The sequence below is a fragment of the Periophthalmus magnuspinnatus genome, chromosome 15 (assembly GCF_009829125.3).
Source record: "Periophthalmus magnuspinnatus isolate fPerMag1 chromosome 15, fPerMag1.2.pri, whole genome shotgun sequence".
Classification (NCBI taxonomy): Eukaryota; Metazoa; Chordata; class Actinopteri; order Gobiiformes; family Gobiidae; genus Periophthalmus; species Periophthalmus magnuspinnatus.
The window spans coordinates 8,365,953-8,382,698 of NC_047140.1; the positions used below are offsets into that span (position 1 = coordinate 8,365,953).

The 16,746-nt window shown below is 38.7% G+C and overlaps 1 protein-coding gene across 1 annotated transcript in view; it reads right to left on the reverse strand.

Annotated features, from left to right (window-relative positions):
* The window catches only part of sptbn1 (spectrin, beta, non-erythrocytic 1), a 144,999-nt gene extending 134,951 nt beyond the window's left edge, over nt 1–10,048 (reverse strand). Inside the window, exon 1 of the mRNA XM_033979681.2 lies at nt 9,918–10,048. The gene's annotated coding sequence lies outside the window, so the exon portion shown is untranslated. The remainder of the gene's footprint in view (nt 1–9,917) is intronic.
* Nucleotides 10,049–16,746: the final 6,698 nt, after the last annotated feature.

Sequence of the window (16,746 nt, forward strand, 5' to 3'; positions counted from 1 at the left end):
AAGCTTTAGATTCTAAAAGCTGTGCTAAAAATACAGCAAAAATATTACATAAAGCAAATCAAAAATGGTGTAGCCAAAATCTAACTGTTTTAATTTTAATCATTTCAAAATCTCATCTTGTCTTGTCTCGTTCTCAGGGATCCAATCTTGCATCTCGTCTCGTCTTGGGAAAATTGTATCTCTTTTGTAAACAATAATTTAAAAAGAGACCATAAAACCTTAAATATGCATGAAATTGAAAGCAGTTCTTTCAATCAAATCACAGAATCTCCGGAAATGCCCATCTCATTGCCAAGGGATGGGCATTTCCGGAAGTGAGGGAATTTCAAAGTATTCCATGGAAAAAACAAAAACGTTGACAGTCGGAAATAAAAAGCTAACCTACTTTTCCAACAAGAACTAACGTTACAATTCCATACACATACAAGGCAAACTCGACAATGGCCATTCTTCATTGTCGTGTTGTTGGAGATCTATTGACACACTCATTAGGTCACTACTACAGCTGAGACAAGTGTCACGTTACGAGCGTTTTTGTGAGGTTGGAGGTGGGTTGAAAGACGTCCGCCATGTTGGATATAGCCACGGGCCGCCTTAGAAAAGAACACCGGAATAAACAGATTACATGGATTTGTCTTTTGGCCATATGTGAAACTCCATCCATCACAAAAAGAAGGCAGACTGCAGAATGGAACTTTAATACATAACAGAGGTCAATCTGAGGACTTGAGTGATGCAACAACACAAGACAGATGTGTAATTGTTCTTAATGTGTTCGTGATATAAAAGGGAGTGGAGTTGTTTAGCAATCGTGAACTAAAAGCAGGGCAAGATTCATCGAGATTAAGCCAATCAAAATGGGAGCAATTAGCAACACTGTACCATAATTTCCTCTACAAACAGCAAAATAATCTTGTCTTATTTTGCCAACCTGATCTCTACAAACATGTTCTGAAATACTGTGATTCTTGTTGATTCTCCTGGACATGTTTAAAATGTGAACTTTGAACTAGGCTTTTCACGATAATTTTAAAGTGCAATATTTTGCTGAATTAAATATAGACAATAAATAATAATATTGAAACCAAACTATACAGGAAAATTATCTCAAAAAAGTATTCTAAATGTACAATATAAGAAAAATAAATAACAATGCAACACTTAAGTAGTTAGTTTGCATCGATAATGACTCATAAAATTCATAATTCACGTACAGAAAAATAACCAAATTTTTCTCAGTAAAGCAAAAAAAGTACTACTAAAAGTACTGACAGCCCAAAAAAATTATCGTTCTATCTGTCATGTACTGAAGTCGATAAAGTGATTACTGTCCTGACTTTGACCCGAATTCTATCACTGAAACTAAAGAAAAATGAAAAGTAAATCTAATCGCAGAAAAGTTGCCAAAGAGTCAAAGTCTCCATCCATCCATCCCTTTTCTTCTGCTTATCCGGGGCCGGGTCGCGGGGGCAGCAGTCTAAGCCGGGACTCCCAGACTTCCCTCACCCCGGACACGTCCTCCAGCTCCTCCGGTGGGACCCCAAGGCGTTCCCAGGCCAGCCGAGAGACATAGTCCCTCCAGCGTGTCCTGGGTCTTCCCCGGGGCCTCCTCCCGGTGGGACATGCCCAGAACACCTCCCTAGGGAAGCGTCCAGGAGGCATTTTTTTTAGATTAGTATTGTGATTTAAAATGTGCAAATTATAACATAATGATCCCCGAGAGTCATAGATTATAACTATAGAGAAGACAAGCACAATATGTCTCCTTTCATTTAATTTTTTCATGGGCATGCCTAAACAGCCCTGATAAAAAATTACATTGAATTAAGTGTGGGAAAAAGTCCAGTTCTAAAGTCTCACCACACTTTCCCGTTACCTATTTGCCAATACGCTCATTGTTGACAGCGGTTGTCAGGGGCAGCCAACTGTAACAGCCCAAACTGGAGATGTCATTGTTTTCAAATGGAAGCTTTGTGATGTGATCTGGTGAAGTGGGGACTGTAGTTTGTGCTTCAACTTGTATTCTGCAAAAATATAAAATAACTTAAGAGGTTCAAATTACTTTTATTACTTAAAGGGCTCATATTACTATTATATTATTTTCCGATCTATGTTATAATGTTGCTTTCTCGTCACAAACATACCTGGAGTTGTGTTTTGTTTCATTCACACATGTTTAAACACATAAGCCCTGCATATTTAGTTCTTCTCTCAGACTGAAAACACTTTACACCTTATGATGTCATGCTGTATTAAATGAAGTTCTCAAGTGTTTTTAAACTCCACACACCATCACTAGAATCATTTGGATGATTTCAGCCCTGGAATCTGTACTGAAAAAAGGTAAAAGAAGCTGTTAACTTGAAAACTACCACTTCATGACATCACAAGGTGGAACAGCATTTTGAGCTCTTTAGATGTAGACAGACTAATAATAAAGGATTGCTCAAACATGTGTGAATGAAACTAAACCATATTATAACGTTGTTTCCTCCTCAAAAACATACCTGGAGTTGTGTTTTAAGATCACAAGAGTCAATTGTGTGTAATATCATATTGTGCTGTATTACTCATTCCCCCCAAACAATCCTCCCAATCCCAATGGAACTGTAGTCACATTAAACATAATATTGATAACATTTTTATGGTTACATTAAAGTGGTTGTAGCAGATTTCCTGATGATAGAAATGAGACCGCCGTGTGCCGTTTGCATCCAATTATAAAACGCTTTGAGAATCAGGAAGCGTGCTGCTGTTAGCATTACCGTGGCGCTCTGGCCTGCGAGTGTTGTGAAACATCTTATAGACTTATCGCGGTGACGTTAATTAGGATGCTCAGAATGCATAGGGTAAGTGTGGCGTAACTTCGGACCTGCAAGTCTTTGAAGACAGTAACAATCAGGTACAGCATCTTTAAAGTACCCATTAGTCAGCCTTATGCCTAGACCTGTCACGATAACACATTTGGAAACACAATATTGCTACAGAGAAACATTGCAATAAATGATAATATTGAAACTAATAAAAATTTAAATAATACAAGATAATCCCGGTGAAACATTTTTTTAAATAAACCGTTTCATTCAAGACATAAGCTGCAACACATAAACAGCAGAATATGTCAATAATAAGCCATAAAAGGCACTTATTCTCCCTCCACAGCTCAAATCTTATCATATTACAACAAAAATACCCAAAATCTCCTCACTTTTGCAAAGAAAAAGCACTCACAATAAAGTGAGGCCCAAGTCGATATGGTAATTACCGTGACTGTGACCTGACATATGCTCCTTATATATAACCTGGGAACGCAAAAGCACATGCACAACCACTTTTATGCTGCGTCTTCCATTAAAAGCCTACACACCGTACACTTGTCCTCCTCTGCTGTCATAACAGAGCTCGCCCTGACTTCAGCAGATCACAACACGGCTACACCCAACATGGCGACTGACATAGCACATGCTAATTAGCCCTGACAGCTTCACTTCTGTTTACAATGTCACGAAGGAGAATAATGGGAGGTGATTAGGTCCAAGTACAGACCAGAGGACCTTTATTTGTCCCAATGGGGAAATATCTAGTCAATTTGAGTTTTCCGCCAAGGCAGAACAATATGTGCTGGCTAGATTATTGCTGCAGTGTCAATTTATTTAACCCATATCCCAATAAATGATGAAAAGTAGCTAAATCCTTACTGGAAATGAAATTAAAGCAACAGTATGTAACTTTTAGCCAACTGACTCCAATAAATCATTTTCAATTTGGTTTATTTTTTTTTATTGCACTGATAAACCTATAAAAACCTGCAATCTTACTGTGAGCAGGCTTGCATCTCCACAACCCTGACTCTTACTTGGCTTGGAGGACGGCCTCAACCTGCTTGTTTCCATGGAGATGTTCCTTTGGCTCTAAACTTCCACAGTATGGTATAAAAAATCATTAAAATGTAGACAGTTCTGATGTACGGTTTTAACTTTATTTCCATGCTATAATAAAGGTGATGTGACACCTGTGGAAAGTTACATACTGTACCTTTAAGCTTTTGTTATTGTAAATTAATCAATAAAGAACAATTTTTGTGTGACTTCTAGGTCTACTGAACTATAACTGAACGTCACCCTGGTTCAGTCCAAATTATACATCAGAATGTGGTTAAAATTATCAACATTATAATTGGTTGTTTTCAAATTCTTATGTCTAGTTCCAACCTCGTCTGTTTTTCTTTCATCAGGGTCCAGCTTCTCAAGGTTGTTTGAGAGAGCGCGTTATGTAAGCGGTCAGAACGGTTCGGCCTCTCCCCCTCTCCCACACTGAGCTAAGGGCCTCCTGTAGCTATTCTGCTTTAATATTAGCCTGGTCTAAGGAATGATCAAGGCTTTCAAGTCTCTGTGTTCATATGAGACACTGCAGCACGGATCAGGCAGGAGCTGACAGGACACAAGCAGCACGGATCAGGCGGGTAAAGAAGCACAGAGGTTAGCAGTGGTTAGCTTGGAGTAGTCTAGAATACAGAAATGGTCATTATCTGGGACACACCAGCTATATTAAAAATCAAAGTGTTTTTTTACAGCCACCAAATAATTTAATTTCAAAACGGCTTTAATTATTTAGATTTGCTCACGCTAAAAAACAGTTGACACAGATTAGCTTACCTGCTTCAGTATGGCAACGTTTGCATAGTAAATATTCACAATCTTTCTTTTCAAAGGGTACCATTTTGAGAGAGGCCTAAAAACAACCCTGGTATTCCTTCCTTTTTGTACTTTTTGTATTTTATTGACTTTATCAGTGTATTATTAGCCAGCTCAGGTCAGAGGCACCGCAATGGGGCAGGGCAAACCAAGCAACTGCCTCGAGCCCCAAAGGACATTCATTACTTTCTCAACTAACTCATTTGGAAAAGTCCCAGATGTTATGAAAAGCAAGGTTTTCTCTTAAATATGAATTGTCAAAGTACAAAATAAGCATTTTAAAACTTATCAACGGTTAAAAAAAAGTCTTGCCTAGGGCCCTGGTAGTGTCTAGAGACGGAGCTGACCACAAAAATTATAATGGAGGGACAATAGTGTAAACGTTTGTCTAGCCTGTCTATCCATGGATTTCAGAAAGAGCTGTTGCCATAGCAATTGACAATTTAAAAAATATATCTTCTGAATGTTGAAAGTCTTTAAAATGTCACACAGACTACAACAGGAAGCTGAAATTAGTGACTTGGAAAAAAAAAATACTAAGCTGACATACATAAAACGTAGCCTTTTCCAAGAACGCCAATATGCTAACATTAAATCACAAGAGCAAAAATATTTGAACTAGTAGACCAGAGAGTCAGGCTAGGCTAGTCATGGTGCACTGTAATCACGGCCAACACTCCAACATACAAAATTCCACTGCATTTTATACAATTTTGAACTATAGTCAACCGACCCTTTTATTTGACTAGCATCTAATAAAACGTAGTAGTAAAATACTTCGGAAACTCCAGCCTTAAGTGTGATCCAAATGCTAAACACCTCTGCGCTCAAGCTCTTACAGCCATAGCACTTTACATCCATCAAACTCAAAACCACAATTCCCATAAAACACTGCACTTCCGGGCTCCTCCCTTAAATCAAACCTCTTACTAAAATAACCCATGACGTCTACTGTGTTCATATGTTGGCGGACTACAGCTCCATACAGCTCGGCGCGGTCCAGCACAGCGTTCCCATTTTGAAGCATGGAAAATTCTAAATCCTACATCCTACTATAGCTCGCTCAATCATGTGTGTATAAGTAGTGCTGGGAACTGCACATGGCCGAGACTGTAAATAAACATAGAATCCAAGCCCCGCCCCTTCCTGTCGCTGTGGAAAAGTAAGTTTGAATTTCCTGTGGCCCCGCTAGCAACAATTGGTCATTATGATGTGCTTGAGATGTTTAGGTTGGCCCTGGGTCCATTGCACATCTGAGCGTCAGGAACAGGGAAGGGAGAGTCCACTTAAGAGATTGCTTTAAACTTTCTTGGTTTGATAAGAAGGTGAAGGCACAGATTGGTCCTGTGGGACGATGAGTTACAATACTTTTATAAACAGTGTAGTGGGAAATGGGATGAGATTTTCCATATGCTCCATGTACAAGTTACTGTTGTGTTGGGAACATGTGGGAAATATGTAGGTTTGCTCATGGGAGACGTCTTCTGGACATGAGTAAGAAACAAACATCACAAAAAACAATTAGCTTATTTTACAAAAAAGTAAATGCATTTTAAAAAGTAATAATCTGTCTCTCTCTCTCACTTTTTTTAAACAATGGATTTTTTTTTTTACAAGTTTAGCAGTTCAAATTTCAGTCTTCTTTCAAATGTGAATCATCCTGGATAATCTTATATCCTACTATTAAAAAGATGCACCATGTAACTTTTCCTGTAGAGGGTCAGCCACTTGTTCGTCTCCATGGAGATGATGTTGTTTGGCCTATAATGTTTCACAGTATAGGGTTAAACATATACATTTCCATGGAGATAAGCAGATGAGGCTTCATTTTGAGTCTGGCTAGTCAAGGAGTTTTTTAATTATTTTTTTTTTTTAATTAAAATCATGCAATGAAAAAAATACGTAAAAAATATTAAAATAAAATAAAAACTGACAGTGAACAAGTACAAAAATAATTTATATATTTTTTTAATTAGTTCAGATCTAGTCAAAATTAGATAACCTTAGGATCCAAAACCTAAACGTCTGCATTACATCTTCACTTCAGCTTCAACATTTGAGTGAAACACTTGAAACAAGTTGTTAAAACAATACAGCATCAGACAGACATGTAAACAAATAAATCTACAGCTCATTTATATTTAACAAAAGCAAAATTCCCTTCATTTAGACCTGTCACAATCATCACTCTATCGACTTATCGTTCTATATATGAAAGTTGGAATGATATATTTTTGGGGTCAATATTTATCATGTGGACTGTTTCTTTGCACTCTTTCTGGGTTATTTTTTGGCTTTATGATAAGATTTAAGCTGTAAAAGGTTGAATTAATAACTGCACGACTCATTACAGATGCAAACTAAGCACCACAGTGTTTCATTCTGCTGTTTATTTATTGCAGATCATCACTTTTTAACAATATTACAGATTTAGAATTGTTTTTGTGGTTCAAATTTGCTCTGGGGTTTTGTGTCAGTGGCATAAATTCGTTTCAATATTATCGTTTATCGTCTATATTTACGTCAGCAATCTGTCGCACTTCAAAATATATTATTGTGACAGGCTTACTTTTGTGTTTGAATATGCACAATACAGCAGGTCTACAAAGAGGCCTTCAGTATCGCAGCGAATGACGAGCCAAATCTGTGTAGCCTGGAGCACTTAACTTCTGCTCCCATCACTGTGTGCTCTACTGCCAATAAAAAATGCATTGTCCTGTATTGATCTAGTGTTATTAATGCTACTTAACGTCAGGATCAAGTTTCCGCTCGAGGCTTTGAACAAGTGCAGTTCTTTGTTTTCGACTCCATCTTGTAAAACGACATTGGCCATTTCCGGTGAGCACATGTTATGAAGCAAATGTCCCAAGGATCGTTTTACTGTTCATTTCAAATCATTTAAGAATCGTCGAAATGATTTGGGGAAAATATCTAATTGCATTGAATTGGAATTAGATGTTTTCTGGAATATGACACAGGGAGGGCATCTGACACAAAGGGACATTTCAAAAGACGTTTGTACAGATCTAAACTACAGGGTTAGCAGTTTTATGCAGTGCAAGGCTTAAAACATTACAGGCTTTGCCCATTGCGTTTACACAAATTGCGGTTTCGATTAAACTGTATTCTGTTATACATTTTGGGATGATTGATCTTGTAGTGGGGCTGAGAAATACTGGAACTATCTGATCGCAATGCAATTTTGACAAATATTGAGATTATTGATTGATAATATTTGGGTTTGAAATGTACTTCATACTACTTAGTTTTCATGAGTGTCCACAAGTATTTACGTGTGACAGAAAACTAAAGTACTAACTGCTAAACATAATTATGACATCACAGTTCAGAGGACGTTTGTGGAGGTCTACAGGTACAACTCTGACATGTTAGTGCCATATGAACCGTCTCACACTCTGAGGACTTCAGGGACCGACCTCCTGCTGGTGCCCAGAGTCAGGACTAAACGTGGAGAGTCAGTGTTTCAGGTTTATGCAGCTAAAACCTGGAACAGTCTTCCTGAAGATGTGACACAGGCCTCAACTTTGACAATGTTTAAATCCAGGCTCAAAACTGTTTAGCTGTGCATACGACTGAAAGGGTTTTATCCTGCACTTTAATCTTTTAATATTAATTTTATGACGATTATTTATGATCATTAATGTTTTGATTTGTTATATTGTGATTTTAATCTTTCTTATTCCGTAAAACACTTTGAATTACCTTGTGTACGAACTGTGCCATACAAATAAATTTGCCTTGCTTTACAACTACAGAGGGATTTCAGACAAGTTCCCATGAAGACACCGATTTAGTGTGAAGATAGCGTTATGCCGTTTAACCAAATAACGACCAGAACAAATGCAAATAGGCTAGACATTTTCCCCAAACCGTTCAAACTTACTCCTGAATCCTACATTCCAAATCAAAACACCAGTGCCCTCCAAACTGCATTGTCCTTGACCAAGACTTCCCAAAGTGTAACTCTATCCATCTGTCCTTCCTGCCTGCTCCACAAACCCCATTCATCCCCCTATACAGCTCCTATGGGTTGAAAGGTTCCTGACTTCAACAGCAGTCTAAGAAACAGAACAGCCCGGGCAACAAGTTGACACCAGGCTGTTACATTACAACTAGTCGCCAAATGTCCCCCCAGTTGTTGCACCAGAGCAATAAATCCACGAGGAGGGGTGCAAGGATAACAGGAAACACAGGCTCATGATTAGATAACCAAAATACTGGAGCAGACTATGAGAGAGAGGGGGTGATTTTAGGGTTTAAGGGCCGTTTGGGAGTGGAAAAAGTATGGAGAATAGAACAGGACACAGCCCACCGAGGCCCAGCCTGGATCCGATTACATAATTGCACTACAGGATTTGAAACGAGCTCTGCGCAAAAGCAAAAGTGCCCCAAAACAGCAGAATTTACGGTAACTGGGCAAAACGCAGTACAGCTGACTCATAGCACTGCAAACTGGACTAGTATTTAAATAGAAATCCAAGTTAGGGTTTAAGAAAGCAAAATGGGCATTATATTAAACATTAAGCTGGATTTTCAAGTCGTAAAACCGTAAACATCTGGAAATTACGCACGATGTGTTCGCAAAGTCCAGTGAGGGCACTGCAGAGAAACTAGCGGTGTGTTTTTTTTAAAGGAATATTGCAATGTTTTTGATGGGTGGGTGAGGTCAGCGCACACGACCACGCCTGCAAGAGCATCCACCATCATCATCCTCATCCCATCCCGCGTAACAAGCCGAGGAAAGACGTTCCAAAGTGGGTTAGAGACAGCAGAAGAGCAAGCGATGCGATAAGGAGACAACTGGGATTTTGCGCGTGTAAATCCAAAAAAACGCGCAGCTATGACGCATGAAAAGACACCAAAATGTACCCATAACGACACAAGTTCAACAACAGCGGGGGCAAAAGGACGAATATTACGAAAATACACACAAATGTATCGCCATATGCTTGAAAATACGTGTGAATGAAGGGTTTAGCGGGGTTTGGATGGAGTTTGGACGCACCACGCCTCACGGTTGGCGCTGGTTTGGAAAGTACGGGGTCTTCATGGGTCTACATCCGACAATTACAGCCGAGGCAGCGCCGCCGTCGTGGAGGTGATGCGGACACAATGAGAGACAAATCGGTGCAGGGGAAAGCGTGCAGCAGCGCGGTGAAAACAACTAAGATACTGGGATGGGTGATCGGGGGTTGCACTCACCTGGAGGCCGACCAAAGCGCGCTGGGGTCCCGCTACTGGAGGAGGGAATCACGGACGGACTGCCGAGCGAAAACAAGGCAGCAGCAGCAGCACCAAGGCTTCAAATCCACCAATCCTCCTCGGCGCCGTCCTCCCCCCGCCCTCGGCCCAGCTCCGCTTCAGCACGGCCCGGACTGCAGAGGGAGGAGCGCTGGGTTTATGCACCGCGGAGGGCACACAGGAGGGGCGGGGACAGTGGAGTTTATTTTATTTACATTATTATTATTTTTTAATGTATTTTTTTGTTGGATTTATTTATTTATTTTTATTATTTTTTTTGCAGTATATTAGTAAAAATCAAGACATTTTTTTTGTTCTGACATGTATACAAAAAAATAAATAAATAAATACAATTAAATAATAATAATTTGTGATTTGAATTTTAGGATCAAGAGCAAACTACTAGGCTATGCAAATTTTTAAACAGGACTTTTGCAAATTAACTTAAGGTGGACTGTGTGATATATGTATTTGCCTGGAATGTTCCACAGCATGGCATTACTTATCAATGTTGTAATTATGATTGGGTTTCATTGCTAAAATCCAGTTGTCCATCTACTCTCTGATCTGAACCCTCACTCCCTAAACCCCAGCACCTGCAGCCAACCAGTGCTAGTGCAGCCTCTGCAACTCAGTGACTGAATTCTGGAGGTTCTGCGCTTTCACATGAGGCCTGTGCCATAAACTGAGAATGAGACATTAAGAGCGTACAGGCTACACATAGGTCCTTTAGCTGAGCATGTCAATAACAATTTCGCTTCGCTCAAATAAATAAGAGCATATGCAAAACTCAGCCTATTCAATGCATGTATTTCAGTTACTTCCTATTACTTTCAAACTGCTCGTGTATACAGGCAACGCCCTGACGAGGCAACAGGACTGTCAAAAAGTCATCTATAAAAAGATCCATTTGGTATTGTGCAACTACAGTGCATGACGTTAGTCTGCGTTAGCCTACATGTCTGCATTGTTGAGTACTGATGTCACCACTGTTATGCTCTAATCTAACCACACCACTGATCCATCCATCATTGTACTCTTAAAACTCTTAGCAAAAAATGTTTTATTATACAAGTTATTAATAAATGCAGCATGAGTGGCATAGTACAAGGTTATATTTTCATCATTACCACAGGTGGATCAAATCTTTTTCAAGAGCAAAGACTTCACAGCAGCTCACATTCACAACATAAGGAAGGGCATCTGGCATAAAAGTCTACCAAATCACTGCAACTAGAGAAAATGCACAAAACACTTATAATTAAAGGACCTGTACCAGATTTTTTTCTCATGTAATAAAATGTGTCCTGCTCCAGTACAGATATATTGTATAAGTCTGCTGTGTACTGTCTGCATCTAATTATAAAGCATACTGTCAGATAATCAGGAAGTGAGCGTTAGCATGCTAGTGGCTGTTAGCTTTACCGTACTTCTCTGAAAGTTGTGAAAAGCTCTTATAAACTCATCGCAGTGAGTAATTAGGATGTTCAGAATGCATAAGGTAAATGAGGAGTAATTTTGGACCACAGCAAAATGTTGAATTAACTAGTTTTTAAAAAAATCAAATACAAGTACATAAACCAAAAAAAAAATGTGTAGCGTATTCCCAGTTTCTCTGTATAAAATGTTAAAACAATACTATCACAGGGCACCCTTACCTCCACCCGTCTATGCTGTGATGGTGTAGAAAGGGAGCGCTTACACAGTTAGAGGAGTCTGAGTGGGAGGAGGAGGAGACTTGGCCCCTGGAGAGAGAGAGGGGCTCCAAGAAACAGGACGATGCCAACAGGCGGCTCATAAGTTAGCACAACTCTCTGCTAATGCTAACACAGCAATGGGAAATGATACACATGCACTGTCACCGGGCAAATGGACACTTCACATTCATCTGTACTGAATGTGATGTTATAAAGCTGCTGAATCTTGGGCACACATAAGAGACACCGCTGCCAAAGCCTGTCTCATTTCATTCCAATGTGAATGGTCAGTTAGTCTGTCGGGAATTCTTAACTTTGTGCAGATTGATTTGATTATTTAAACAGAACACTCAGTCCATAGTAAAGATAGGTTGTATTGTACCTGTATATGTCCTCTGCATTTGACCCATCCTTCATTTCTCCTGGTACAAGTGCAGTGTCCACATGAGGCCTTCTCTCGAGTAATGAACTGGAGCACTGAAGGAAACAAACACAGACACAACAGCTGCGGTTACATGCTGATGTTTGGAGTTATAAGATTATTAAAATGTAAACAGCAAAATAATCTAATTTCTTTCTGATAATAGTCCTTCTGACACTTTCATCAGATTTTGTGGCTTGCATGTCATGTCAAGTGAGTTCCATAGCTTACTGCTTTGCTTGAAATGTTCCGCAGTGTGGTATTAAACGTCCCAATCGTCCTGAAGTCAAGCAGGTGACTCTACTTCTTTATTTAACTGGGAAAGTCCCAATGAGATTTGGAGACGTGGATTGTAGTTGCTTTTAGTGTCAGGGGAAACCAGAGCACCCAAACCTATGCAGACACAGGGAGAACATGCAATAGCATCTCCATGGAGACAAGCAGATGGCACACTCTCCGCAACAAATGTTTAATTCATCTTTAGTTTACCATATTTTACAAAGTATTAAGCCTCAGACTAGACAAACTTTATGAGTTTAGAAATAATCTGGACACAAAACAAAATGTGTGTCTCTAATATTAAAGCTACAGTATGTAACTTTCTATAGGTGGCACGCTACCTGCATGAACCCATAGAAATCAAATGTTAAAGCCATTCTGCGGAACATTCTCCATGGAGCTAGTTATGTTTTATGTATTACTATAGAAGATTATAGCTAAAGGAACAACATTTCCATGGAATCAACCAGGAAGAGGCCCTCCTCCAGTCCAAATAAGAGTCAGGTTTGTGGAGATGCAAGCCCGCTCACACATAACACAACATAATCTATAGTTTGGTTTAAAACGTTCCATACTGTGGCTTTAAAAATAATACTTTAAACATTTCATTAGCCCTCAGCACGTGTGTTGAGTGATATTTTCTGTCACTTGGTATAACATGATATGATCATTTTCTTCCTCTGCTATAATAATAATAATAATAATAAGAAGAAGAAGAAGAAGAAGAAGAAATCCATGAGTGAGGTGACTGGCTGATGGACATGCTCCACAGCCGTGCAAGTGTTCAGGCTGGACACAGTAATCACACTATACATACACTTGTTATGCAATGTAAGAAAAAGTATAAGTTCACAACACAAGGGTAGCTGAATGGACCTAAGTAATAGCAAATATTCTGTACTGTAAACATCCGGGGTGTGTTCGTTTCAGTGTGGTTAGCTCATTGCTGCAGATAGATATAAGGCAGTGACCAGTATCCTGTCAGAACTGAAGAAGCCTCTTACAGGATCGGCGAAACGTATTCACTTTTATCCAGTTCATACAATTAACTTTTCTTTTGTGATTCACAGGAGGGTTAAGATATGCTTATGTTTTAGGTTAAAGGTTGGGTATTATGGAAAATTTATTTTCTGTGCTTTCTACCATGTTATAATGTTATTTCCTCATTCAAAACATGCCTGAAGAGGTTTTAGATGTCATCCATGCATCTTTGAGTAAACTTGCAATCTCCTCCTTCTGGACATTATCTAAACCTCCTTATAAGGCCTGTCCCATTCATTTCAGAGGCTGCACGGATTAGTACCCTTCGTTGGCCGGGCACTTGTAACGTTACTGACAAGTGTGCATTTGTCAGACTGGGACACGGCCAATCACGAACATGCATGGTCCTAGTCGTTTTCCACTGAGAACACGTGTGTTCTTAAATCAAAGACAGCAAAGCGTTCTACTGTTATTTTTGTTAATTTGTTTTGCTCTAAAGGAAAGATTTAACTTATTTATTGGGATAGTAATAGAAAATTGTAAACTTATGGGATGGGGAGTGGGTATCAAGTCTTAATATAGGGTGGCCCAAAAGTCACTGGCACTTTTAAATCTTCCGTTTCTCCTATAATCCTTAAATTATACTCACCAAATTAGCAGTAGGTAAACTGAACCTTACAATATTTTTGGAAATATATACAGTTATAACTTACACAACTTACTTACACTTGAACTTATCAGTGCTTAAACTAGGGGAAGTAAAAATTACCTAATTTTTTAAAATAATATTTTTGTTTTTTGTTTTTTTAATTAGGACAGTACATATTAATCAATGTGTCTACAAAAACTTTTCTACATAACTATTAACATTTATAACATTTAGCACTGGAGCTAAATTTCATTGGTTGTCCTAAGGCAGGTGCAAACATGAAACATTCAATATGATAACAGAGACGTTTAGATATCACACCAGTCAGACATAAACACACAACAAGAGAACACAATAACATGATATTACACTATTTACAATAAAAATGCCTCAGTCTAGAGTATAAAGAGCCCAAGACAAATGGATAGTCATCTATGAGTACAGGACTGCTGCTTTCAACCAGTTCTTAAGGGTTTGTTTGAAGGTTGAGTACTGTCCACAGTTTCTAATGTGCTCTGGTAGTGTGTTCCATAATTTTGAGGATTGGTTAGATGCCACAGTTTGGCAAAATTTAGTTAAGTGTCCACCATATTCATTTTTACACTGAATAGCCTGATCCAGCACACTTTGTATGACATTTGAAAGCATTTCCGGGCTTACGGCTCTTATTTGATCCTCGATATTACGTTTTAAGTTGTTTATTGTCTGAGGTTTATTCACAAACACCTTTTCTTTACGATCGCTCCAGAGGAAGAAATCGGGACTAGTCAGGTCTGTGGAGATCACATACTGTCCCCTGTCTTTGAAAACAACTCATTATTCATGTAATGGCATTTACACTTGGGGCATCTCTGGTATTAAAATGCCAACGGTAACACTGCTGGGTTTGTGAATTTGACCCATGTGACTCAAAGTACCACTGTACAATGAGAGTTCATTCCTCGGTTCTATATATTTGCTCATATTAATCTCAGAAGAGTAGATCTAAATGCTCTGAAAAAATAAAAGAAAAATATTTAGAAACAAAAAACTTATGAATGTTTTTCAACTGTCAGTGACTTTTTGTATTATGCATTCAGCAGTTTGATTATTATTATTTTTAGTTATTATTATTTTTTGGCTGCCTATCAGTAGAGTATAGTTCAGGCACCACTTAAACCACAAACAGGATCTGTCTGCACAGCGTCTCTCACCACAGCAAACTGGAGTTGTGTCATTGCTGTCATTAGTTTGGATGTGTTCAAAATGTAATGGATTCATGGATTATTTGATGGTGCTGAGTTGCTCTACCTGACTCTGTCAAATATAATCTGCTGATAATGATATTGTCTTGTACAAAATGTTTGTACATAGATTGTACACAGTTTCTTTTTGTATTTTCTCAACTTAAAATGGATATATTTGTGTTTTAAAATGGTCTTTTGTCATTTTCTCCAAATGCTAGATTAGGTACTAGGCCTAGACCCATATGAACTAGCACCACTGTTGGAGCACCACATTCTGTAAAGGGTTCTTGCTCTCCTGCATCACTCTTACCGATTTGCCGTTTTGTCTCGTGCAAACTGTAATTCAGATGTTGCCTCCAAACAGTTCATTTAGTAGCCTAATATTTCTGCCAATTGCTTTTTACCCTTTCTTTCTACAACTATTTGAGTAATTTAGTTTTAATGTAATAGTGCGTGGCCTACTCATAAGATTTGTTGAATTCATTTGTTGAGATAATTCATTCTGTTCAGTTTAGCAAATATAACCTACCCCAGAATGACTGCATACAAACCTTCTGTATCCTGATCATATTTATTCCACTGTGGGACATGTGTCTGCACAGGTGGCCACAGCACTACAGGACATTAGATCAGGTGTCTGCACAGCTGTCAGCTGGGCCTACTGGAGCAAAGTACAATCTGTCAGTAGGCTATTTACAGGGAACTTAGTTAGATCATCTTTATTTGGAAAAAAAAAAAAAAAAAGGATCAACAGGCCATATTAAAAATCTGACACATTTATTAATTTCGCCTGGATATTTTAGGTTAGTGGACTTTGAACAGAGAGGGGCATTCAGCAAATTGTCACAGAGAGTTTGCTGTCCCGACATCAAGACAGGTCGGCCTATGATGCTGCGTTGGTAAAAAGAGCTATAGATCATTTTTAACAGGCTGTGGGTTATATACACTGGTGGAACATAACAGAGTAAAAGTAGTAAAGTAAAGTACTTTTAGGTATCTACTTTATTTAAGTAAAGTTTAAAGTAGATACTTTTTACTTTTACTTCACTTCATTTGAGAGCAGTATCTGTACTTTCTACTCCATTACATTTTTTAACTGGACTGAAAAGTAAAAGTATTCTTATTATTGTTTGAGCCCTGCTGAAAAGGCTGAGGGTTTATTTTTAACAGGTTCATAGTTTGAGCAAACAAAGATATACAAATAAAAACAACTAGATTCAGTAGTTTCTATTGAGCAAAATTCAGCACAAATCGTTATCAAAGTCAATACATTTGAAACCTTACAGGACCTCAAAATATGAGCAAACTTACTTCTTACTCTTTAAGTACATTTGAAACAGGTACTTTCTTTGCTCCTGTATGTGAACTTTTACTTAATTAACAAAATAGAGTATTTCATCCAACCCGGTTATAGGTCACGCAAAGATGCGCGCGTGCTGACGTCAGTGCGCACATGCGTCCTGTTTTTGTTGTGGTTGTTGTTGCCAAGCGCCTCACTGCAAACTTTGCAAACCTCGGCTGCGCCAAAACCTGCACT